The sequence below is a fragment of the Sorex fumeus genome, unplaced genomic scaffold (assembly GCF_029834395.1).
Source record: "Sorex fumeus unplaced genomic scaffold, SorFum_2.1 ptg000136l, whole genome shotgun sequence".
Taxonomy (NCBI): Eukaryota; Metazoa; Chordata; class Mammalia; order Eulipotyphla; family Soricidae; genus Sorex; species Sorex fumeus.
This window is the reverse complement of record NW_026606193.1, coordinates 234,515-259,551: the sequence shown is the minus strand read 5'-3', so window position 1 is coordinate 259,551 and position 25,037 is coordinate 234,515. Positions and strand designations below refer to the sequence as shown.

General features: G+C 41.2%; 1 protein-coding gene across 1 annotated transcript in view; it reads right to left on the bottom strand.

Annotated features, from left to right (window-relative positions):
* CCSER1 (coiled-coil serine rich protein 1) overlaps positions 1-25,037 on the bottom strand; it is an 896,462-nt gene that overhangs the window by 758,694 nt on the left and 112,731 nt on the right. The gene's annotated exons all lie outside the window — the stretch shown is intronic.

The following is a 25,037-nucleotide window of genomic DNA, read 5'->3' as shown; positions in this document are numbered from 1 at the left end:
TTTCATTTCATTTATTATCCTTATTATTAGGTCACAGCTGGTGATGGGTACTCCTGGAACAGTGCTCATGCCTCTCTTGGGAATTCAATGAGGGTCCCCCAATGACAGCCACTAGATACAGGGCTACAGCAGACACATCGGGGTGTTGCCAGGGCTGCATTCTGGACTAGCCTCAATGGGAAGAGTCCAATCCCGTGTGCCCTAGTTTGTTCGAGTTCAATTCCTTGCAGTACTAGAATCCATGCCTTCTTTCTCTTGGTAGATAAATTCCTAGATGCATAAGAAGGGTCCACTCTGACAATGGTAGTTGGATGATCATTCTTGATACAGAGTGCTAAAAGGAGGTAAAGAAAGGGGCATGGAGGATACTCTTTCAGTAACAGTATTTCAAACCACAGTGCTGAAAAGGAAAATAAGAGAAAATAAGAAGAAAAGTGTCTTCCTTAGAGGCAGGCTGCGGGAGTGGAGTTGGGGTTGGTGGTGGGAAATTTCCCACCACCCCTGGGGAAGGGATGGGTGTTGGAACATTGTATGACTGAAACACACGGTCACGGTCACAGTCCTCCCGTTGTTCATCGATTTTCTCGAGCGGGTCCAGTAACGTCTCCATTGTGAGACTTGTTACTGTGTTTGGCATATCGACTACGTCACGAGGAACTTGCCAGGCTTTGCCATGAGTGTGGGATACTCTCGGTAGCTTGCCAGGCTCTCCGAGAGGGGCGGAGGAATCGAACTCGGGTCTTTGTAACTGTGCATTTCACAGTGATTCCATAAAAAATAAATTCCTAGACTAATAACAGGGAGAAATCCAAACATACAACTCATAAATACAAAAAAAAACCACATAAACTTATTGTGAACAACGTTATACAACCAAGGTTGAAAATCTAAAGGAAATCAATTTTTTTTCTTGATTCTTGGTCTATACCTAGCAATATTGAAGATTAATCCTAGCTCTGCACTCAAGAATAACTCCTGGTGGTGCTCATGGAACCAAACTGAATGCCAAGAATCGAACTTGGGTCAGCCGCATGCAAGGCAAATGCCACTGTACTATTACTCCATCCTCAGTAATGGTCAAATTCTTAGAATCATACAAACACCTAAGATAGAACCAGGAGGATATAGAAAACCTGAATTTTAAAATCTCAAGTAAATTAATTGAAATAGTAATTTACAATTACTCATGCATGAAGGAACTGGCTGAGGAACCCAGGTATGTGGGACCCGGGGCTGAGATCTCCAAACCTGCATGAATCAAGAATGGGCCTCCTCCGCCCAGATCCCCCATTTCCAGTAGGTAGGTGTTACACACACCAACTGTCCCAGGTACTGTGCTATCCCATCAACGGCCAAGACCCAGACACTATAAAACCCAGCTCCCCAAAGTGCGTGGCCACATTTACATGGTGGTAGGAAATTTCCCACCACCCATTTGCGTCCACGCAACCTCTTTTTATCTAGTTTTTACTCCTGGAGAACCCAGCAGGCTACCAAGTGTATCCTGCCCACACAGCAGAGTCTGGCAAACTCCCCGTGGCATATTCAATATGCCAAAACCCTAACAATGATGGGTCTCATTCCCCTGACCCTGAAAGAGTCTCGAATGTGGCACTTTCTAAAATCTCAGGGCTAAGACGAAGGAGACATTACTGGTGCCTGCTCAAGGAAATCAATGAACAATAGGATGACAGTGATACAGTGAATTTACAATATCCCTAAGAACAAAAGCCCAACCCCCCGGATGGATGCACTTGAATTCACCAAGGCCAGTACTAAGGACTCAACCCATCAGCTGGGCATGCAGTGCTACTTGAATTGGTGGTGCCTGAGAGCCTGGCAAGGTCTGTGGGTTGGGAGGGGTCCTGATCTGCCCTTTCTTAACATTACCAAGACCAAAATAAGATGCAGGGCTCCTTTCTCAAACCTGCTCCACCAACAGACAAGCCCATTCAGCATGGCTCTGCTATGCCACTTGTGTGGCTGGTTGTCAGTTCCCTTCCCCCGACTCTGGGAACTGCAATGACAGGAGAAGGTGGTAGAGGAATGCGGTAAAGCTCTCACGACTGCCTCAGGCAAAGCACTCTGCCTCTCATCCAGTTTCTCATGGACAACTAGCTACTGCGATCCAAAACCAAATTGTAGAGAAGCCATGTCCATTCAGACCTCTGGCCTACAGAGAGGGACAGCATTTAAAGGAACAGGAAAGGTGTGGACTTCCCACCCTCCTCAGAGACCCCAGACACACAGGAACCATCTCTGCTGACCCACAAGAATCATGATCCATGTGTGATGCCTGCTATTTCGGGCCATTGCAATTTCAGAAAATTTCTTACGTGGCAATGGATAAGTAAAATATGCATACAGAACACTGGTATTTTTTTTAAAAATCTCATAGCTCCTTACCAGATTTTCACTCAAATATGTCAAAGAAGCGTTCCAAAATTGATTCAGGAAAATATTTTGACATGCATGCTTCAACAGTTTGTCCACATTTTAGACTTGTGAAACTCATGAATGGAAATGACAAAGAATGGCACTTCAAAGTCTTAAATGGATATCTGAAGTTTGATTCTATGGGGGAAATAAGATATAAACATAGGATGAAGAGGGACAGAGAGAAAGAGAGGGAGGAAAGAGAGGAGAGAAAGAGGAAAGAGAAGAGAGGGGGAATAGAGAGAGAGGAGAGGGGGAAGAGAGAAAGACGAGAGTGAAGAGAAGAGAGGGAGAGAAAGAGAGAAAGAGAGAGGGAGAGAGAGAGAGCAGGTACAATGTGCTGACTCTCCCAGTTGTATTTCTCATTTCAAACTTAGAAAGTGCCCTAGAGCTATCCTTGAAGCAATTTTGCAATGGCGAGTACAAACAAGTAAGGATCTGCTCAAATGATATTTCATGAATTTCCCAAACACAAGACAAAATGAAGGTCGTAAACCATTCTGGGAAAGTGGGCTCAACACCCCTAACTCTGAAGCCCTCAAATAGTATTTAACCTAGAATTTCTGTACCCTGATATGCTAGAGTCTAGAACACAGAAAAAAATACATAAAGGTGCCTGATCTGGTGGAATATAAAGAATTTGGAAATAATCCATATCAGCAATAGAACAAGTCCAAAGAAGGAAGGAGGGTTAAATTAATATGCAATTTACGATCATCCTATCTCATTAAATTTCACCATGATAGACTGTTAAGAAGTATTCTGTCTATTTCAGTCAAAAATCAAGAAAAAAGAAACACTAATTTAAAAAAAAACTATTCTGAAAGTATAAAAAATAAGTGTTATATTTATGTGTGAAATAATTTTCTATAGTTGTTAGGAAGTTTGGGCTGGCGTGATACCAGAGTGGTAGGGCATTTGCCTTGCGTGCAGCCAGCCCATCTGAGCCGGGTTCAATTCCTCCGCCCCTCTTGGAGAGCCCGGCAAGCTACTGAGAGTATCGCCCGCACGGCAAAGTCTGGCATGCTGCCCGTTACGTATCTGATATGCCAAACACAGCAACAAGAACTCTCAAAATGGAAACGTTACTGGGCCTCTCGAGCAAAATTGATGAACAATGGGAGGACAGTGTTTGTTTTGAACAGTGTTAAGAAATTCAGGTTTTTGTTTTCCTTCTCTTTGGGGGACCACACCTGGCAGTGCTTCAAGCTTCCTCCAGGTGTGCTCAGAGGTAACTCCTGGCAGAGACCAGGGGCCTCATATGATGCCAGGCATCAAATTTGGGTCAGCAACATGCCAGGCAAGTAGCATTACCTGCAGTGTCATTTCTGAGGCCCTGATAAATGTTTTAGAACGAATGTTCTTAATTTTCACGTGCTCTACTCTAGAGAGTGTCAACTAGGACTTTTATTAATCAAATCGACACACTTTTCTTTGGATATTTTGTTAGGTAGTTGATCAGTTGCTAATACTGGTGATTAGTATAAATAATCAAACAGTATAAATCAAACAATATTAGATTTGGTTCTTAATTTGCATTGAATGCATAATCTAATAAAATTCAAGTAATACCTGAATAACTGGCGGTGATATACTTATCCTACGTAACTTAACTGAACAAATAAGATTTGGGTTCAAAGTCTTGGAAATCAATCAGAGACATGGAACTTAATCACAAAGGCTTAAACTTCAGGGAAATATAATCTTTTTGCAATAATTTCAAGATAATCATAGATGCCTATTGTTGTTGATTATATTAACACATTGACTAGCTGTGAAGTATCTAAAATATAACTATATTCAGTTTATTATTTTTAACTAGACTAACATTATTGTACATTATTGAAGTTGTTTCAGAGTCAAATTGTTTTGTTTGTTTGGAGGCCACGCCTAACATTGCTCAGGGATTACTCCTAGCTGTGCACTCAGGGGAGCATGGAGTGTGGAGTGTGAGGGATGGATCACAGGTGAGCAGCATGCAAACATCCCACTTGCTATGCTAAAGATGTAGCCCCAATGTCATAATTTCATACAATTTCACACAGCTTCAACTATCAACAACTCATTGGACTTCCTTCTGTTTATTATCCCCTCTCTCCTCCCCTCCACTCACCTCATTCTACATTTAGAGTCCACAATTTTGTTTTCGTTCAGTTTTATCAAGACTATTAAATAGATTGGGATTGCGACTGGGCCTTCTCCAACCAGACCCGCCATCTTCCAGTAGGTAGGCGTCACACCCACCAGCTGCCGCCAGCGCCAGGTTGGTCCCATCAACGGCCAAGATGCAGAGACAATAAAAGCCAGCTCCCAGAAGCGTGCGGCAGCATTTGCAACTGCACAACATCTTATTATCTTATTTTTCCTTTGGCGAACCTGGAAGGCTACCAAAAGTATCCTGCCGGCATGGCAGAGTCTGGCAAACTTCCCGTGGCGTACCCAATATGCCAAATTCCAGTAACAATGATGGGTGTCTTTCTCCTAATCCTGAAAGAGCATTGAAATGGCTCTTTTAAAATTTCAGGACTAGGAAAAAGGAGGCGTTACTGGTGCCTGCTCGAGGAAATCGACGAACAACAGGATGATCGTGATCGTGATCGTGATTAAATATATTGCTTTTCATAAAGGTGACCTGGATATCTATCAAAAAATAGAAATAGCTCTGCCATACAAACTAGTGATCCCACCGCTTGGCATCTATCCCCAGATTTTAAAAGTATAAATTTGAGAGGTTATATGCACCCCCATAGTCACTGCTGCACTTAGTACAATATCCAAGACAGGATCTGGAAAGAACCCAAACGCCCAATTAGAGCTGACTCCAGATGAACAGATCAAGAAGTTGGTATCCATTCATCTGTTTATATCTCCAGTGGAATACTCTGCAGAAAGAGTTCTAAGAAAGAAAAAAAATTCTGGAACTTGCAGCAACACGGATGAACTAAATGATATGGAGAGTGAAGCCAGGAGGAAGGAAAGGAACAGACAGTCTGATCTCGCACATGTGGGACACAGCAAGGGAGTAATAAAGGTCCAAAAGAAACACAAAGGGATATCTGATCCACACAAGTAAATTTGGGGAGGTGTGGTTTGTAGGATGAGGTTTGGGTACGCTTGTAATGGGTGTGGAATTGGAATGATGTGAATGAGAAACCATTAGTTTACAGCCCTGTAAACTACAGAATCTGCATTGTTTTACAATATTTACTGAGACCATACCCCGGTCAGGCAGATTCTAAGCTCTGAAGATATTCCAATGAACATAAAACCCAATCATGTAACATTAAATGTTGGCATCAAATCAAAATTGCGAGTTGTCAAACAAGTTTCCCTTCGCTTGACCTTATATTGACCTTCTCTGAACCATGGACAACAACAGGGATGAGGAAGATGGCATGGAGGTTGGACCCTTGTGCCCCAGGGTCAAGTCACAAGTGACTGTCTTGGTCATCCTGGGGATTTCTAAACACACAGTCCCCAGCTCTTTTCCTAGCTGAGCTGTTCCTTGTGACGAGGAAGAGACAAGAAATCTCTTCTCCAACTGTCATTTCTTCCCCTTGTCCAGTCTTCTCTTCCTCTTCCTCCTTTCTACTCTCTCTGCCCTGTTCTTCCAATAATTGTCTTCTCTGTTCATAAGAAGAGAGAATGATGTAGTAGTCTTTGTTGAGAAAGAATACTAACAAACAATGTCTCCTGAGTTACCTTGCTCTCCTAAGAAGCTCTTGCAGTTCTTAAGCCCTAGTGGTTACTTAATCAGCATCGCTGTGCAAAAGTGTGAGAGATAATATAATATCTGGAACATTTTACCCTATTTTTAAGAAATTGCACCAGATAATTGTTATTTATAGGACAGCAACCTACTCTTGGAATGGGGTGATATCCGGCTGTCAGGGGTGCATCCCAGGGAAGCCCCGGTCCCTGGCACCACATTTTCACCCACCACTTTTAGGTGGAGCTTGTGATGCTGATGTGCCCCCATACCCTATAGGCCCACAGCACCACAAGCCTGAGGCCACATCCTCAGGCCAGCAGTATGAGTCCTCACATCTCCTTGGCTGCATCACCTGAACTGGAACCACAACACTGCACACTTACTTCTTAGAATCCCACCCCAAAAGAAACATGCCAGATGATTTCAAAAGCCAACTCTTTAGAAAATCTACTTATGAATAGCAAGTGACATAGAATCCTGTAAGGTAAGCCTTCTCAACTGATCATTAAAGGGACACGAAGAAATCAAACACGTTGCACTTAATTTTTTTAACCCATTTATCATTGTTGCAACAGAACCTGAATGGTTTATACTTGCATGGGTGTGATTCCATACCCACCACCAGCGCGCCAAGAAGCCAACAGTTTTAGCTGATACCATCAAAACATTGTGAAGCTCTGAAATTCTCCAGGTTCAGAAAGTCTTAAATTCTCAAATTCTTGAAACAAGTTTTGGTAGAACTTTTTTAGCCTCTTGTTATCATGAAAACATTCTGAATTATCAAAAATTACTTTCCCTTTACTTTCTTTATTCTGCTTCATGTGAAGAAAACATCTACTACTTAACTACTTAATCAACTGGTTTTCTCTACACCCACAATTAGAAGAAGTGACACAGCAAATCTGAATAAGCTTAAGTGAGACAAAAATGCAGACAGTACAACTGAAACAAAAATAGTCAGAATAAGAATGCCTTTGAGAAAGTATAGTCGAAGTGGCATCTGCAATTGTCTGTTTATTGCAGCACTCTTTACAATAGCCAGAATCTGAAAAAAACCTGAGTGCCCGACACCAGATGACTGATTAAAGAAACTTTGGTACATTTACACAATGGAGTACTATGTAGCTGTTAGAAAAGATGAAGTCACAAAATTTACATACAAGTGGTACTACAGGGAAAGTATCATGTTAAGCGAAATGACTCAGAAAGAAAGCGATAGACATAGAAAGACTGCATTCATCTGGGGAACATAAAGTAACAAAATAGAAAATTAACACCCAAGAATGGCCGAGGTTAGTACAAGGAATTTTACTCCATGACTTGGAGGCCAACCACACATACTAGGGGAAAAGGAAGCTCAGATAAAGAGAGGAACACCAAATAAAGGGTGTTGGGAGGATCCTCCCAGGATGGGAGAAGCATGCTGAAAGTAGATTATAGACCAAACATGATTACCACTCAATGTTTCTTTTGCAAACCACAACACCCAAAAGGAGAGAGAGAACAGAGGGGAACGCCTTGCCACAGAGGCAGGGTGAGATGGGGGGGATGGGGGGTGGGAGGGATACTGGGATCCGTGGTGGTGGAAAATGGGCACTGGTGGGGGGATGGGTACTTGATCATTGTATAACTGAAACCCAAGCACAAAAATGTGTAAGTCTTCAACTGTACCTCATGATGTCTCATTATTAAAAAAATTTTTAATAAATAAAAGAATACCTTTGAGGAAGTTGAGAAGGCTACACAATCTGTAAGTAGCTGCCCTGCTGAAAATTAGGACTTAGAAACACATACATACAAAATATGTAGAGGTCATGCTATGCAGAACCATAAATAACCATGACAAGTTGCTGGCATTTTATCCTATAGGATTAAAATTTTTCCATCTTTAAATACATGCTAAGTTCCCTTGGGAGTGAACCTTGACTATACACTGCTAAACCAATGAATAACAATTTCTAGAAAAACATAATCAAGTAAAGATATTCAGCAACGTTCAGTACATTTCACCAAATAAGGCAAAATAGCTGCAACAGCACGCGTTTACACAAGGGCCCTGTGGTGGCTAAGAGAAACAAGGAAATGATCAGGAACAGCAAACTTCTTGTAGCTTTTTCGAGGTCTCTCCACGAAACATTAGTCACCTGCAGTGACTCTGACCTTTTCAGAGCGTACTAACAAATCACTGACGACTCTTTTGCTGTTTTTTTTCCCTAGAACACTTCCTTTCCTCAAGAGCCATTTTCATTTGAGCTGGCCCGCAGTCATGTCTACACCAAATGTAAAGTTGAGGAATCACATAGTATGACCTAATTCCTATTTCAGTTGTTATAGAGAATTTTCAGTTCCCAAAATGTCGAGATGATCACTGCAACCACAAACGTCCCCTTGCCTGTTTATGGAAACAGTGTTTGTTATGATGGTAGATGTCAACCAAAAAAAAAAAACTACTGTTTTCCTTTGTGTTGCATGAGAAATTACTTAAACAGATCCTGGAAATTTCAGTCTTCTGGAAACAATGCAAAGGAACACATTTCCGAGAATTCATGTTCATAAAATCTGGTCTGAACTGTATTATAGTCCAGATCCTGAAATAGAGGAGATTTAAGTCCCAACCTCAAAGAATGGCTTTCCCTTCGATATACAACTGGTGAATTCCATCCGTTTTATGAAAAGCTTCATTCAGGCTGCACAGCCCAAAACCATCTCACTAATAAAATCTAATAAAAAATTTAAAAGGTCAGGACAATCCTCTGGGTAAAACCAGTTTCAAGCAACCCAAGTTGAAGAGGCAAATAGTTTACGCAAACTTGAAGAATTTTAAATATAATTATGTTTATGAAAAGCCGAAGACCTCCAGAACCAGCCACAACCATGCTGAGATCACTCCCCACACGCATGAAGGAACCGGCAGAGGAACACAGGCATGCTGGTCCGGGGACCTGAGATCTCCAAGCCTGCTTGGATAGGGACTGGGACTCTACATCACACCCACCAACTGCCCCTAGCGCCAGGTACTCCCATCAATGGCCAAGACCCAGAGACTATAAAACCCAGCTCCCAGAAGACACCTTATTATCTAGTTCTTACTCTGGAGAACCCGGCAGGCTACCGATAGAATCCTGCCCACACAGCAGAGTCTGGCAAACTCCCCGTGGCATACTCAATATGCCAAAAACCTGAAACAATGATGGGTCTCATTCTCCTAAATCTGAAAGAGCCTTGAAGATGGCACTTTCTAAAATCTCAAGGCCTAGGATGAAGGAGACGTTACTGGTGCCTGATCGAGGAAATCGATGAACAACAGGATGATTGTGATCATGACTGTGATGAAAAGGGATTCACACAAAAAGAAACAAAAGGTCAGATATTCAGTTTGGATATTGCTCTTGATTGGAGGAAGTTTCAATGAGAAATCCAGATACAAATTTTACCTTTTGGGGGTCGAGAATCAGCATTGTAGGGAAGGTGCTTGCCTGTGCACGGCTGACCCAAGTTCAATCCCCAGCACCCCAAATGGTCCCCAGGACCTTGCCACGAGTGATCCCTGAGCAGCCTAGAGCTAGGCATAAGCCCTGAGCACAGTGGGGTGACTCCCACCCAGAGAAAGAAAAACTATCTTAAAGGACTCCTTAGCTTAAGTGAAAAAAAATAAAAGGAAGGGGGAAGGTTTATTTTGCTTTGTTTTTCTCTATTTTGACTCATACTCAATGGTGCTCAGGGCTGACTCGTCCTGGAGGGGACCAGGGTACCATGTGAGGACCCAACAGACTGACCCCCAGTGGGAAGAGGGTGGCAAGCTAGGCAAGTGACTTAAGCACATAGTGACACTTTGTAAACTGTCTTCTTCAGAATCTTCTATAACTGAAAACTGGCTAACACTTAACTGTGCTGTCTACTTTTACTTCCCTTCCCAAATCTTCACTACATTCTACTAATTTTTTGTTTCTGTTGTTGGATCACACCTGGTGATGCTGCGGGTTTCCTTTTGGCTCTGCACTCAAGGATCACCCCTAGTGTAAATTAGGGGGCCACATGGGGTGCTGTGATTAAACCCAGGTCTGCCCTGTGCCAGGCAGGAGCCCAACCCCCTGTCCTCTCTCTTCAGCCTCTATTGCTTTACATCCTTCCTTGACCACTAGCCTCTTTTTTCCAGTTTCAAGATGAGTCTCAAGCCAGAGCTGCCTTCTAGAGTTAATGAAGCGTCAGAAGCCCAGCAAGTCCAGCATTTTAAGGAACGTAAACACTAAGTCTTTCTCAGTAAGAGGATACAGTAAATGTTTGAGGCCTCTTCAGTGTTAAAACAAAACATAAAAAGAATATTCACTGGAGCCCGGCAAGCTACCGAGAGTATTCGATATGCCAGACACAGTAACAACAAAAGTCTCCAATGGAGACGTTACTGGGCCCGCTCGAGCAAATCGAGCAAAAATAACCATAACCTAGTACTTCTAGATCAATATAAGTCGATGTATGAGTTACTACCGCAGTATAAAATGAATAAAACACAAACTTTTTTTAGATCAACAAAAATTCTTGAAATTACATAGAAAAATTTAAAAAAAAGAATTTTTTTTAATGTGGAATAAGATTTTTTGGATATTATCCTCAAAATCACTGTTCTGGATATAGATTCCACTCAGGTCTAGCACAGCAGCTTAGCAGAGATGAACCTATTGAAGACTCAAAGAATAGTCAGTCTAGTCAATTCAGCTAGTTCGGTTTTCTTTTAGTGCGAAGTCTAAAGCCAGATAGGAGACAGAGCAGTCTCTAGTGGGGCATTAGAACAAGACTTCAGATAAACTGATGTCCCACCTGTTCAATCGCTTGATACCAGAATGAGACAGAGAGGAGAGCACCAAATACATTACTAGAAAATGACAACCTAGTTGAGAAACTTAAGAAACCCTTAAAGTATAATCTTTTAAAAATTTTTGCTAATGACTGATCAATACAGGAATCAAATTGGAAGTGTATATTTCAGCATTCCGATCATATTATTAATGAATAATGTCAGTGTAATACAGGAGCAATAACATGGTGGTAGGGCGTTTGCCTTGTGCGCAGCCGGCCTGGCTGAGCCGGGTTCAATTCCTCTGACCCTCTCAGAAAGCCTGGCAAGCTACCGAGAGTATTCAATATGCTAAACACAGTGACAAGAAGTCTCACAATGGAGTCGTTACTGGGCCCTCTCAAGCAAATCGATGAACAAAGGGAGGACAGTGCTACAGTGCTAATGTCAGTGAAAAATCACAAATAATATATTTTAATATATTGATCTGTCAATCCTGTCCTGTCCAGGATTAGCCCACAGGCTGGAGCGATAGCACAGCGGTAGGGCGTTCGCCTTACCAGCGGCCAACATGGCCGACCCAAGTTCGATTCCTCCGCCCCTCTCGGAAAGCCCGGCAAGCTACCGAGAGTATTCGATATGCCAGACACAGTAACAACAAAGTCTCCAATGGAGACATTACTGGGCCCGCTCGAGCAAATCGACGATTAACGGGAGGGCCTTTACCTTTACCTTTAATATATTGATCATTTCTTTGTTTCATTCATCCTTGCTATGCTAGTTAGGGCACACTGACAGCGTAGTGGTATATAATATTCATGTACGTGACCCACCAAGCCAAAATACTGCAAGCAGGAGACCCCCAACAATGACAACAACCAAACTTAAGAATGCGCCTGTCCAGGAGGCAGGCTGGGGGTGGGATGAAACCTGGTGACACTGGTGGACAGAAGTGCCCATCGGGGGCGTGGCTGTTGCTGGAACACTGTTGAACTGAACCTCATAAACAAATAACTGCAAACCATGTTGCCTTGATCATTTTTTTAAAGGTAAAAATGGAATCATCATGATGATGTAGGAGCAGAGTGTCCCATCCACGTGTTGGGCCAGGTGGATAGATGTCACAGGCATCTACAACTACGTTCTAGAGAACAAAAGTGACCTTGAGGGGCTGGAGTGATAGCACAGTGGGTAGGGCGTTTGTCCTGCAGGCGGCCGACCCTGATTCAATTCCCAGCATCCCATAAGGTCCCCTGAGCACTGCCAAGAGTAACTCCTGAGTGCAGAGCCAGGATTAACCCCTGTGCATCGCCGGGTGTGACGCAAAATTTTTTTTTAAAAGTGACCTTAATAAATGAGAAGACTAGTTCTTGATCAAAAAATTGCATTTTCCACCAAAAAAAATGTTGTACCTATTTATGCTTTATAAAATTAGACTGTAATTAGACTTTTTAACATTAAACTATGAAACATCATTAGAAAAATTGGCTGCCTGACAAGTATGTGACCCAGTGGGTGGTTACTCCTACTTTAATTATTTTTGGGAGAGATGGGGCCATGTCCACCTCCTGGGCACTGGGTTCCTCCTGGTAGGCAGGGACCATCTCTCCTAGCACCTAGCACGGCTCATGAAGCCACATGAGGCTCCAGGAGTCAGACTCCATCAGCCTGGTTCAAGGCCAGTGCCTGAACCACTACGGTATCCTTTCAGCCCCACTCTTTCCTTTATTTCCCAAAATGATTCCCTTATTCTTCCACGATAGTGCTATTGTGTGTGTATCTGTGTGTCTGTGTGTCTATGTATAAAGCCTAAACAAAGGCTTTACTATCTTTTATAGCATTATAAAAATTTCCCAGTTTTTATGCAGCGTTTAGAAAAAAATGAGTCTACAGATAGACCTTTAATACTTCAGACTAATCAAAATGTTAAATTTTTTTTTCATTTATTGCACCCTTACCCAGTAATATCTCCATTGTGATACTTGTTCTTACTGTGTTTGGCATAATGAATACGTCATGGGGAGCTTGCCAGGCTTTGCCGTGTGGGCGAGATACTCTCGGGCTCTCCGAGACAGGTGGAGGAACTGTACCTGTCTCGACCGGGCCAGCTGTGCGTAAAGGTAAATGCCCTACTGCTATGCTATCACTCCAGCCCCACTCAAGCAACTCGATGAGCAATGGGAGGACAGTGCTACAGTGGACCCTTAAGTCTATCTCAACACCTCACTGGCTGCAGGTATCTCCCAAAGCACTGGTGTCCATTCTGTCTATCCACATTTTTATACTGCTAAACAACTGAGTAGACAGACTGTTTGGACAATTTTTAAGTTTTAGAATTTATTATTTTTTCATTTTTTTAATTGAATTACCATGAGATGCATGGCAAAGCCTGACAAGCTCCCTGTATGGTGTTCAATATTCCAAACACAGTAACAATTGTCACAATGGAGACGTTACAGGGTCCGCTTGAGCAAATCGATGAACAACGGGAGGACAGTGATAGTGACACAGTTACATGGCTGTTCATGGTAAGGTTTTAGTTATACAACGTTCCAATACCCGTCCCTCCACCAATGTCCCAAGTTGGATTTTAAAGAGAGAAGACAGAGAGCACTGCAATATCAATGCCACTGATAATGATGATAAGAAGCAGATAATAATTTTTTAAGTTTCCTGCATCACTCACTAAGATGAGTTTTATAAATGTACTATTCCCTTTAATATCCAGTATTTCTATTGGGGTCAGAGCAGAGGGTGCTCTGGGGGCCGGGTCTCTGCCAGGCTAAGGACTCTGGGGAACCCGACGCTGACACATAACACTCAGGGTCTATGCAAGGTCTGAAGTGAATCCAAAGCCTCTCCAAGGTCACGTGCAAGGTCTACTGTGTGTTTCCACATCCCATCTTCTAGAATCTTCTCAGGGAACTATGATTCTTCCTGCTGCATTGTCATGTCTCACAAAACTGTGGGGATGAAAACACAGCATTTGTACAGCTCCTGAATGCCTATTCCGGTCTTTTACCTCTGGCTGCCCAACTGCAAAGACCTTGATTTTATCTGGTAATAAAAATTCACATCACAATTACTCAAGAAGAGGAAACACCCATGAACACGGAAGGGGAATGTCACTTTGCAGCAAAACACACGCATTGAAGTTGTGAGATCTAGGCTCAGTGATACCCACCCCCCGACACACACACACACACACACACACACACACACACACACACAAACAAACAAAACAGCAGCAAGTGACCAGGAATATCATGTTTTTCAGACATTTTACTGGGGGAGTTTAGGGTAAGGGGATCATCAGTGCCCACAGGGGAAGAAGGACAAGGATTGGGAAATTGTTTTGAGTGAGACTTGTTTTGTTTTGTCATGCCAGGGATGAGAAGTGTTGAGTCTGAGTTCTACCACTGAGAGGCATCCATGACTCATATTTTTCTGATTTAAATTAATACTAGAATCATTAAATTGGGGCATAAACAAAGAGTCCATAGAACTTAATGTGATGAGTCACAGCCTAAGAGTATAACAGAAAATGACTTGTGCAGACTAAATCTGTTCTCTTTAGCCTCCAACAACCAGAAAATTGGTTATCGTTATCCCCATTTTACAAAGTAAAAACAAAATTAATTCAGGGTTTTAACCAATTTTCCATAGACATCTATCTAGTAAGAAAACAAATTATGTTCCGTATGTTCAATATTTGTACGACCAACCATCACAGTATCCATGGACAGGATGATGAATAATGATGGTGTCTTCTCCATAGAGGAAGACTCACACCTTACAACAATATAGCTGTGGTGTTGAATATAAGTATCTTGAAATCTAAAAAAAATTACAATGTTTATCTTCCCATTTCTAATTTAGATTTCCATTCTAGGAACACTTTTCTTGTTTCTAAAATTCTAGATATGCTAGTATGAGTATTGCTAAGTTATAAATATGCACAACACATAAATACATTAAACTATTCTATAACTATAGATATGAAATGTTGTCAGATGAAATCATCTTATGGTATTTTAATCATTTGATATTAGACTTAGGATCAGGAAAATCGATTCTCAAAAATAGATTTGCTTTTAACTCTTCTATGACTTTAAGTTTCAATTTATTCACCTAATTAAAATTTATTTATCTAATGAAATTCATTTTTCATTCATGTTTTTAATTTTTAGCACAAATTGTATTAAAACCTGTGCTGTTCTCAGTATACACATATTGCTGCTTAATTGAGTATGATTCTTTTATATTTTTTTAGCTTAACTCATACTTCATTTTCTAGTAAACAGTCATTCAAATAAATTTATAAGTATCTTTATTTAATTTGGAATTTTGTCAGATATTTTGAAAACAAATCATGTTCAAAAAAGCAGTCTTTTTTACTGATTCATTATCAATAATACCATTAATCAAGGAAGACCACTTAATATAACAAATTTTACTAGAATGCATAAATTTAAAGTATGATAATGTTGGTATGAATTGTTACAGATTTTTTAACTATGGGTCTTGCCTATGTTCAGCATTTATTGCTTTCAAATACATTTACTGTAAGAAATTTTAATTTTCAGCTAAATGTATAAGGTCATGGTTAAAAGGTAAAGGTAAAGGCCCTCCCGTTGATCGTCGATTTGCTCGAGCGGGCCCAGTAACGTCTCCATTGGAGACTTTGCTGTTACTGTGTCTGGCATATCGAATACTCTCGGTAGCTTGCCGGGCTCTCCGAGAGGGGCGGAGGAATCGAACTCGGGTCGGCCATGTTGGCCGCTTGTAAGGCGAACGCCCTACCCACTGTGCTATCAAATTATTGTATTTTGACATGTTAGGGATATTATATTGATGTAATCTCATCAGAGAACCTCAAATTAACCCTTGTATTTTAAATGTGTACAGTTTCTGAACAACTTAATATCTTGTCTAATATTTACAGAATAAAATTTAAATCTATACTTTTAAAAGTGCCAACAAAAAGTATTTTAAAACAAGAAGTACTTTAAGTATATGAAAAGTCTCTTATTTGCTTACCAAAAAAAAACTGTAATGTTAATTGAAATTTTAAATATCATTTCACAAGGCAGTCATATATCAGGCAACTTAAAAAAATTAGTTAGTAACTTAAAATATTGCCATCAGAAAGCTAAGTACGAAGGAAACATTATAAATTTGTCATCACAAGATTTCTCTACCTTCCACAACCTAAACTTCAAAAACAATCAAATGAAATAAATTTTATTGGTCAAGTGGTAACTTTGAGGAACATTTAAATTCTATTTTAATCTTAATGACTAAGATAAATGGTCCAAGAGGCATCAGCAGAAAGGGTCTATCATAGTCTCAATTTTGTTAGTTTCTTCATCACATATGGAAATCACAAGATTTAAATCTGAAGAAACGGAATCCCTCCAGAAAATATTTCTCCTAGACAAGAATTCTAGCACTCCGCTGCACAGACAGGACAGTGGGAGAGGCCTTGCACATGGCTGACCTGGGTTTGTTCCCTGCACCCCACAGCTGAATCCCACAAGCATGATCCCTGAGCCAGTCGTAAGTCCTGGACACAGCCGCTTGAGCTCAAAACACAAAATTTTTAAAAAAAATTCTAGTTCCTACATCTTATACTTTTTATAGATCCAAGAAATAAGTTCATTTAAAATTAACTCATTATCTGAGTCAGAAAGAAAAGGACAGACATAGAAAGATTGCCTTCATCTGGGGAACAAAAAGTAACAAAATAGGAGACTAACACCCAAGAATAGCCGAGATAAGTACCAGGAGGATTACTCCGTGGCTTTGAGGACAACCACACACACTAGGGGAAAAGGCAGCTCAGACAGAGAAGGGAGCACCAAATAAAGGGTGTTGGGAGGATCCTCCCAGGATAAGAAATGCGTGATGAGAGTAGACTACAGACCGAACATGACTGCCACTCAATGTCTCTTTTGCAAACTACAGGACCCAAAATGAGAGAGAGAACAAAAGGGAATGCCCTGCAACAGAGGTAGGGTGGGATGGGGGAATGGGGGGTGGGAGGGATACTGGGACTGGTGGTGGTGGAAAATGGGCACTGGTGGAGGGATGGGTGTTCGGTCATTGTATAATTGAAACCCAAGCACAAAATTTGTAAGTCTACAACTGTACCTCATGGTGTTTAATAAAAATTTAAGGAAAAAAAGAATAAAAAGAAAAATTTTACAGTGAAAAAATAAATAAATAAAATAAACTCATTATCAACACAGAATATTAATATATATTTAATATGTTGATACGAAGACTACAGTTTGTGTTCATTTAACCCTGTTCGAATGGGAGCCACTTGGGGCAAATCCCACCAACCCTGGTTTAAATGTTGTAGTCACGAGATGAATAGAAGCTTGGAAAGTGGCTGGACTTCTTCCTGATCTTAAGTTTTTATCGATATTACTGGAGCGAGAGCAGGGAAGGGCTCTTGTCTTGTACTCAGCCAACCCAAGCTCAACCCCACACCCACAGGGTTCCCCAGCCCACCGGGAGTGAACTGTAGACACAGAGCAACGACAAAGCTCTAAGCACAGCCGGATGTGACCCACAAACAAAATTCTTATTGTCCTCATCTCACTAGAATAATGAATCCTCAAGTGGTGCGTGAGTCTTCTACCATGTGCTTGCTTACACATTCTAAATACTGTTGTCATATTAAAGAAATATATGGTTATAGAAATTGGAGGACAGTGTGTGGGACGATCTAGTGGGACATGTAAACTATATACCCTTTTTTAAGTCATAAATTTATTAAACTATTCCCTTATGTAGAATAAAACTCTTTATGGGAGAGAGTGAGAATACAGTGAGTAGGGTTGCACACGTCAAATCTGGGTTTGATCCCAGCATCCTGCAAGGTCCCTGAGCCCACCGGGAGTAGTTCCTGAGTGCAGGGCCAGGAGTATCCCCTGAGCACTGCCGGCTGTGGCCAAAAATGAAAATAAAATTTAACAAATCCTAAACAAATCGGGTCTGGAGCGATAGCACAGCAGGTAGGGCATTTGCCTTGCACGCGACCGACCCGGGTTCGATTCCCAGCATCCCATATGGTCCCCTGAGCACCGCCAGGAGTGATTCCTGAGTGCAGAGCCAGGAGTAACCCCTATGCAATGCCGGGTGTGACCCAAAAAGCAAAAAAAAAAAATCCTAAACAACTCACCAAAACGTGCACCAAACCCCTAGTTATAAATTCTGTTACCCCAAAGTGCTTCCTCCTTTTTCCTCGTGGGCCCAAATCAGAGTTGGGGGGGTGAGGAGTTGTGGGGGGAACATAAATCAGAAACTCGGAGCCTAATGTTTTCTTAGAACTTCTTTCCTGGGGCTGGAGAGAACAGCAAGTAGGGTGCTTGTCGGCAGTCTGGGTTGGATCAGGTACCACCTACGGTCACCCGAGCACTGACAGGAATAGCTCCTGAGTGCAGAGTGTATATAGCCAGACTCCCCTGAGCATCACCAAGTGTGGCCCAAATCCCCACCACCCAAAATAAATAACTTCTTTTTCTTCTTGCTGGGTTTTAGTAATTGTTGTGATTTCTTACACAGTCAAGGCTAAGATTAAAGACTGGAGTCTTTTTTTTTTTTATCACTGTAGGGTTATGAGCCTGGTAAATAAATATTCTTGCTCATTTGCAAGTTTAATGATATCAGGAGATATAAAGGAGTTAAAAATTCAACTTGCAAATTAAAAATAGGAAAGGGGTATTTTACCCTTATTTTAACTACCAGAATTATGTTAACCATTCTGCTTTGAAGTAAATCATTCTGCTTTGTTTTGGGTAACCATTTGCAGCACTGTTTTCATAATAAAAACAGAAGGTCAAATTACTCATCAATTTCTAAGATCTAGTAAGAAGGTAGTATCTTCAGGAGTGAAGGACTAAAAAGTAGGAGTTTGGTTTCAGGCTTATTTCAGGTACCTAAATTCTCATGTGAAATTCTCAAGTCAGTTACGTGTGTATCTGAAGTACAAGAGACATTTATGTGCTATGGACAGAAACCTCCGTTTTGCGCAAAAAGCAAAGGTTAAAGCTAAGAGATTACCAAAACAAGTAGAAGGCAATGTATCTAGCAGATTTTATTTTAAATCAGGGATGTTTCCTAAGATTATCCCAGATATCTGTTGGGTCCAGCCAAGGAAACTTTGAGGCTGACTGAAAAACAAGGGGCATTTCTTGTAATTGAATAAAGAAATGAAAATAATCTTTAGCAAATTTTTTTTTAAATTTTGAATGCAATCCTTCAAATGATCTTATTGTTAATACCTGTAGTGTGCTCATTTTACTGCACTGCACTGGACTGTCCTCCTGTTGTTCATCGATTTGCTCGAGCGGGCCCAGTAACGTCTCCATTGTGAGACTTGATGTTACTGTGTCTGGCATATTGAATACATCACAGGGAGCTTGCCAGGCTTTGCCGTGTGGGTGAGATACTCCCGGTAGCTTGCTGGGCTCTCCGAGAGGGGTGGAGGACTTGAACTCAGGTCGCCGTGTTGGCCACATGCAAGGCAATCACCCTACCGCTGTGCTATCGCTCGTTTTACTATAAATTAAAATCATAATATGCTTTAGTTGACTTGACTTAAAATAAAAATTACAATGTGTTTAAGTGGTTAAAATTGTGTAGCTGGAGTCAGAGCCCAGGTTCTGAAAGAGGCATGGCTGAGTTCAGATGTTAAGAGATCCGGAGAGAGACAGAACAGTAGGTGAGTATTTGCCTCGCACATGGCTGACATAGGTTCCATTCCCAGCACTGGACCCAAACCACACCAGGAGTGAACCAGAGTACTGAGTCAGGACCAAACCTTGAGCACCGCTGGGCTTGACTCAAAAATCAAAACCACCACAAGCAGAATTTGAGAGGTTAATCCTACATTGAAAACCATTTATTTATTTACCCATTTCTGTGTACGATTAATCTCTTAAACACAAAGTTTTACATATAGAATAGATTTGTGTATACTATACAGTCTGACTATATACTGTGTACTATATACTACTATAACCTGGGTTCGAGTCCCCCCACCCCTCTCAGAGAGCCCGGCAAGCTACCGAGAGTGAGAGTATCTCGCCCGCACGGCAGAGCCTGGCAAGCTCCCCATGGGGTATTCGATATGCCAAACACAGGAACAAGTCTCACAATGGAGACGTTACTAGGCCCGCTCAAGCAAACTGATAAACAACAGAAGGACAGTGCGACAGTACTACAGTGCTATGAGCCAGAAAACAGGCCCTCTCTAGAAATTTCCACACGGAAGCCACGGGACTGAGCAGTGCAGCAGGTGGGAGGCCCCCCCATCAGAATCCCCCAGGAGCAGTGCTGCACCCCGCGGATGCCGGGTGGCAAGTGGGTGTCGGCAGGCATGCCCCAGCACCAAGAAGCATCAAGGGAGAAAGGCCCAAATCCAGTTAGTGAAAGGACTTGTGGAAAATTCAGGTTTTAACAGACGCAGTGAGTCACTCGTCAGCTGTGTCCATTCACCTTTCCCTAAGGAGGTTACTCTGAAGTAAAGGCAGCTGGTCTTTACTTCAGTTAGATCACACACACTGACCCAGGGGCATCCAGCAACCCAAGGATCTCACGTGAACGACCTTGAGGAAAAGGCCAGAGCAACCTCAACTCACATATCAAAAGCAACAAGCCGCTACCATAAATATCTCACACAGATTCAAGTCGAGAAATTAAGTTTTTTTCTTTTTGGGCTACACCCGGCAATGCTCAGGGGTTCCTCCTGGCTCTTCACTCAGGAATTACTGTTGGGGGTGCTCAGGGGACCACACAGGATGCTGGGAATCGAACCCGGGTTGGCTGCATGCAAGGCTAACACCCTACCCACTGTGCTATTGCTCAAAACAAACAAGCAAATACTGTTCTCCCATTGTTCATTGATTTGTTTGAGCGGGCCCAGTCAAGTCTCCATTCTGAAACTTGTTACTGTGTTTGGCATATTGAATACGTCGCGGGTAGCTTGCCAGGCTTTCCTGTGAGGGCAAGATAATCTCGGTAGCTTGCCGGGCTCTCTGAGAGGGGCAGAGGAATCGAACCCAGTTCAGCCGGGCTGGCTGCGTGCAAGGTAAACATCCTGCCGCTGTGCTATCGCTCCAGCCCCGAGAAATGAAGATTTCTTAAATTTCCATCTCAATGGTTGAAAATTTTGTTTTTTGGGCACCACACCCAGCAGTGCTCAGGGCTTACTCCTGATTCTGTGCTCAGAGTTCACATGGGGCTGTGATCTGGGTCGTGAGCACCAAAACATGCGCTCTGCCTGCTGAGCTCTCTCGCTCCAAGACGATGGAGTTTTAAACCCAGTAACCTGAAAAGAGGCTGAATTTTGCTTCCTCTATTTCTTGATAAATCATGTGTTAGTATAGGACAACTGCCTACCCAACTTAGTCTAATCAGAGCCAGAAATTTCTCTGCCTGGAAACCCCAACAGACAAATACAACAAAATTCTCAAGATATGGCCTCGTCTCACGCACTCTCGCTTGCTACATCAGTTCCTTTAAAGAACCAGTATGCTATAACTTAACTCCACTGACAACTAAGATTTCCGGTGAAACCTTTGGTGATTTTAATTGAGCAGCTAGGAGCCGGTTTCGGCTTCAATCTTACAAGTGCCAGCACTCTTCATCAGCACCCAGAGGCTGAAGGTGCTACCACGGGAGCTCTGTAAGAGATGCGTGTTCAAGTTCGTGTTCGCGGAAAGACTCCTAATAGAAAGGTTTAGGTTCGCAATCATGTGTGTGCTTTGTAATAACTGGCTAACGCTTCAACGTCAAGTTACTGGGCACTCACTTGATAGTTGCAGTTTAGAAACTTTGCCCAATGATCTTCTTGGGCACAGAAAGAACCTTCTCATGCCTAGTCTCTGCCCTCCGACTAGTTAGATCTATTCTTTAAAGCACGCCTTGTCTTCTTCTGATTTGTCCCAGTTCTCCTACTTTCATATTTATGCCTCTGTAAATAATGTAAAAAAAAATCTACTCTTAGATACCCATGCGAATTTAGATAATAAACTTTGGGCTTTCTAGGAAATCATTACTCATTTGAGCCAAGAAAAGATGTGGGGGAAAAAAACAATCATTCGTCTCTGTAAACTGAGCTATGTGTGAAATGGAAAATAAGTTATCATTTGCTCTTATAACTTGATGCTTGGCCTGAGAAAAATCAGCCCCACAAGTCACTCCCCTCAATTATACAGATGTCAGACCAACCTACTCCCCATTTTTCTTTACTAAGAAATTTCATTTATTAAAACATGAGCATTCAAAGTATCTTTAGGTTACCATTGCAAAGAGAATAGTTAGTACATAAACAAAGCACTGTAGCACTGTCCTCCCGTTGTTCATTGATTTGCTCGAGCGGGCACCAGTAACGTCTCCATTGTGGGACTCGTTGTTACTGTATTTGGCATATCGAATACGCCACGGGGAGCTTGCCAGGCTCTGTCATGTGGGCAGGATACTCTCGGTAGCTTGCCGGGCTCTTCGAGAGGGAGGAAAGAATTGAACCCAGGTCAGCCGCCGTGTGCAAGGCAAATGCCCTACCCACTGTGCTATCACTCCAGCCCATATAAACAAAATCCCTTAGAATTAAAACAAATTTTATTTAGATTTTATTATTTCTCTTTGTAATCTGTTCTCAAATTTTCCTTCTCCTTTTCTATTAAAAAATAGATCATCTTTGACTTATTCAATTTAAATTAGAATAATTTACATCCAAATTTATAATAAAGCATAAAAATTATTATGTCCACTTATAACGTCAGAAAATGTTCACTTGTAATTCTCGGTAAAAAGTGTGTAAATGACCACAGAAGTAGTGAAAATGCCTTAAAATCTCTGACTAGTCAGTCAAGTCTGAATTTTTTCCTAATAAAGTTCTCCAAAGCTGAGGTGCCAAGTATGGAAGATTACCTTATGTATATGAATATTCAGTAATACACACACACACGCGCACACACACTCCACCACACACATACACAGACATACACACACTTTTTTAATTAATTAAATCCTTTGAAGGAAATAGGGTGTGAACTTATAAAAAGAAGAGTCACATGTGCCTTGTAAGAAAAAAAAAATAGTGAAAAGAATTCTGCGGTATTGCTTTCATAGTTGGTGAATTCTGCTATACTTCTGAGGTAGTGACATTACTGAAACATTAACCAGTGTGGCTGCTAAAACATTTAAACATTTAAATCCCTGAGAGGCAGTAAGAACTGTCAATAAAATTGGAATTAGCTATGTGATGTATTTTAATTTACATATGCTTTTAAGAGTGTGAAGATAATGTGGATTGATTTCCTTCCTGATGAATTTCAAAAAGATTTTGTGAGGGCGGTTTTAAATGCATTCACACTCTGAACTCTCAAAGGTAAAAATCTTGAAAATGAATTTTAGGTCTGGAGACATAAAATAGCTGGGAGATTTTAATTCTGACCCCACAAAAGTGGGGTCATCCCTCCCCCACTTCCTCACCCAGAACCAAGAAGAATGACCCCTCAGCAGAGGGCTTGCAGTAAATCCTGATTGCATGGGGTACAGAAGGGAAGAAAACGGAAGGAGGTTTAACCTTTAAAAAAAAAAAACTTTTATCTTTATGCACGATCAGCATGATTTTTCCTCTAGTGAGAATACATTTGATAGAAAGTCATATGTGATATACAATTGATATGTAAATATTCATCTTGGCAATTTATCAGAAATTCAACTAACGTATAAAAAATATGAGACCAAACTGTAACTGCAATCTCATTACCTTGTACAAAAAATGAAAGTCTCTATTAAAACCCTCTTTGGAAATATATCATGTAGGGAAAACACTTTAATGGCAACTAAACTGTTGAGGCTGGTACTGTTTTGAGGGCATTTGCTATTTTTAATGCATTCAAGTTTTTTTCTCACTAATAACCTATTTGTACTAGTGATTTTTAGTATTGGGCTGGAGCGATAGCACATCGGGTAGGGTGTTTGCCTTGCACGTGGCCAACCCGGGTTTGATTCCTCCGCCCCTCTTGGAGAGCCCAGCAAGCTACCGAGAGTAACCCACCCACACGGCAGAGCCTGGCAAGCCTGGCGTATTCGATAGGCCAAAAACAGTAACAACAAGTCTCACAAGGGAAACGTTACTGGTGCCCGCTCGAGCAAATCGATGAACAATGGGAGGACAGTGCTACAGTGCTACAGATTATTAGTAATAGCATTATTGATGTTCAAGATATGGTCTACAAATAGAGATGTTCCTGAGAACTTGTCACTCTTAAACATCAGAATTATTATGCATTACACAGATAATGCTTAGTTTTCGTTCAATGACTCCTTCTCCCGTCTTACTTAGCGGTCATTTTCAGAATTCTACATCAGTTTTAGTACAGATCTTTAGTAAACACGTGCTACCTGTTGAAATGACATGGAATTCATTTCAAATAATCAAAAGCTCAGACAAATCATTCAAATCAGACATTTTCTCAACATCAGGATAACATTAAGTCTTAAATTTTGACAGTACAAATAATCACTTTTGACAAGGTGTGTAGTTTCTATTATCAAAATTATTCTCACTTGGCATTATTAAGCTGACAAGCTATGTGATGCTTCTGTCATTTAACATATAGTCTGAAATTGTTTTTCTAACATCAAGCTACCAAGAACAGTTTAACAAAATTTATACATACTTTACTAACAATAGCTCCCAAGTCACTGGTACTACATCAAATCTTTTCCTAAATATTGTTTTACAAAATTTTGCAGTCACATAACTACAACTATACCGCTTTTCTAAATACAGGGCATATATCCTTAAATCAAAATTTGTATATGATTATAAAATTACATGGAAAAACATTTTTTGCTTTATGTATATGTAATTTCAAATTCAAATATCTATCTTCTAAAGCAGTCCCTATACATTTTTGTCACCAAAACATTTGCTCATTTAACCCATCAATCTTGTGTTTTTTTTAAATCCCGTAAACATCTCCACATGGTAAAAGTTTTTTTCAACAATATTTCAATCAACCCTTTGTTGGTAATTACTGAAATATTTAGGGCAATTTCCAGATTACT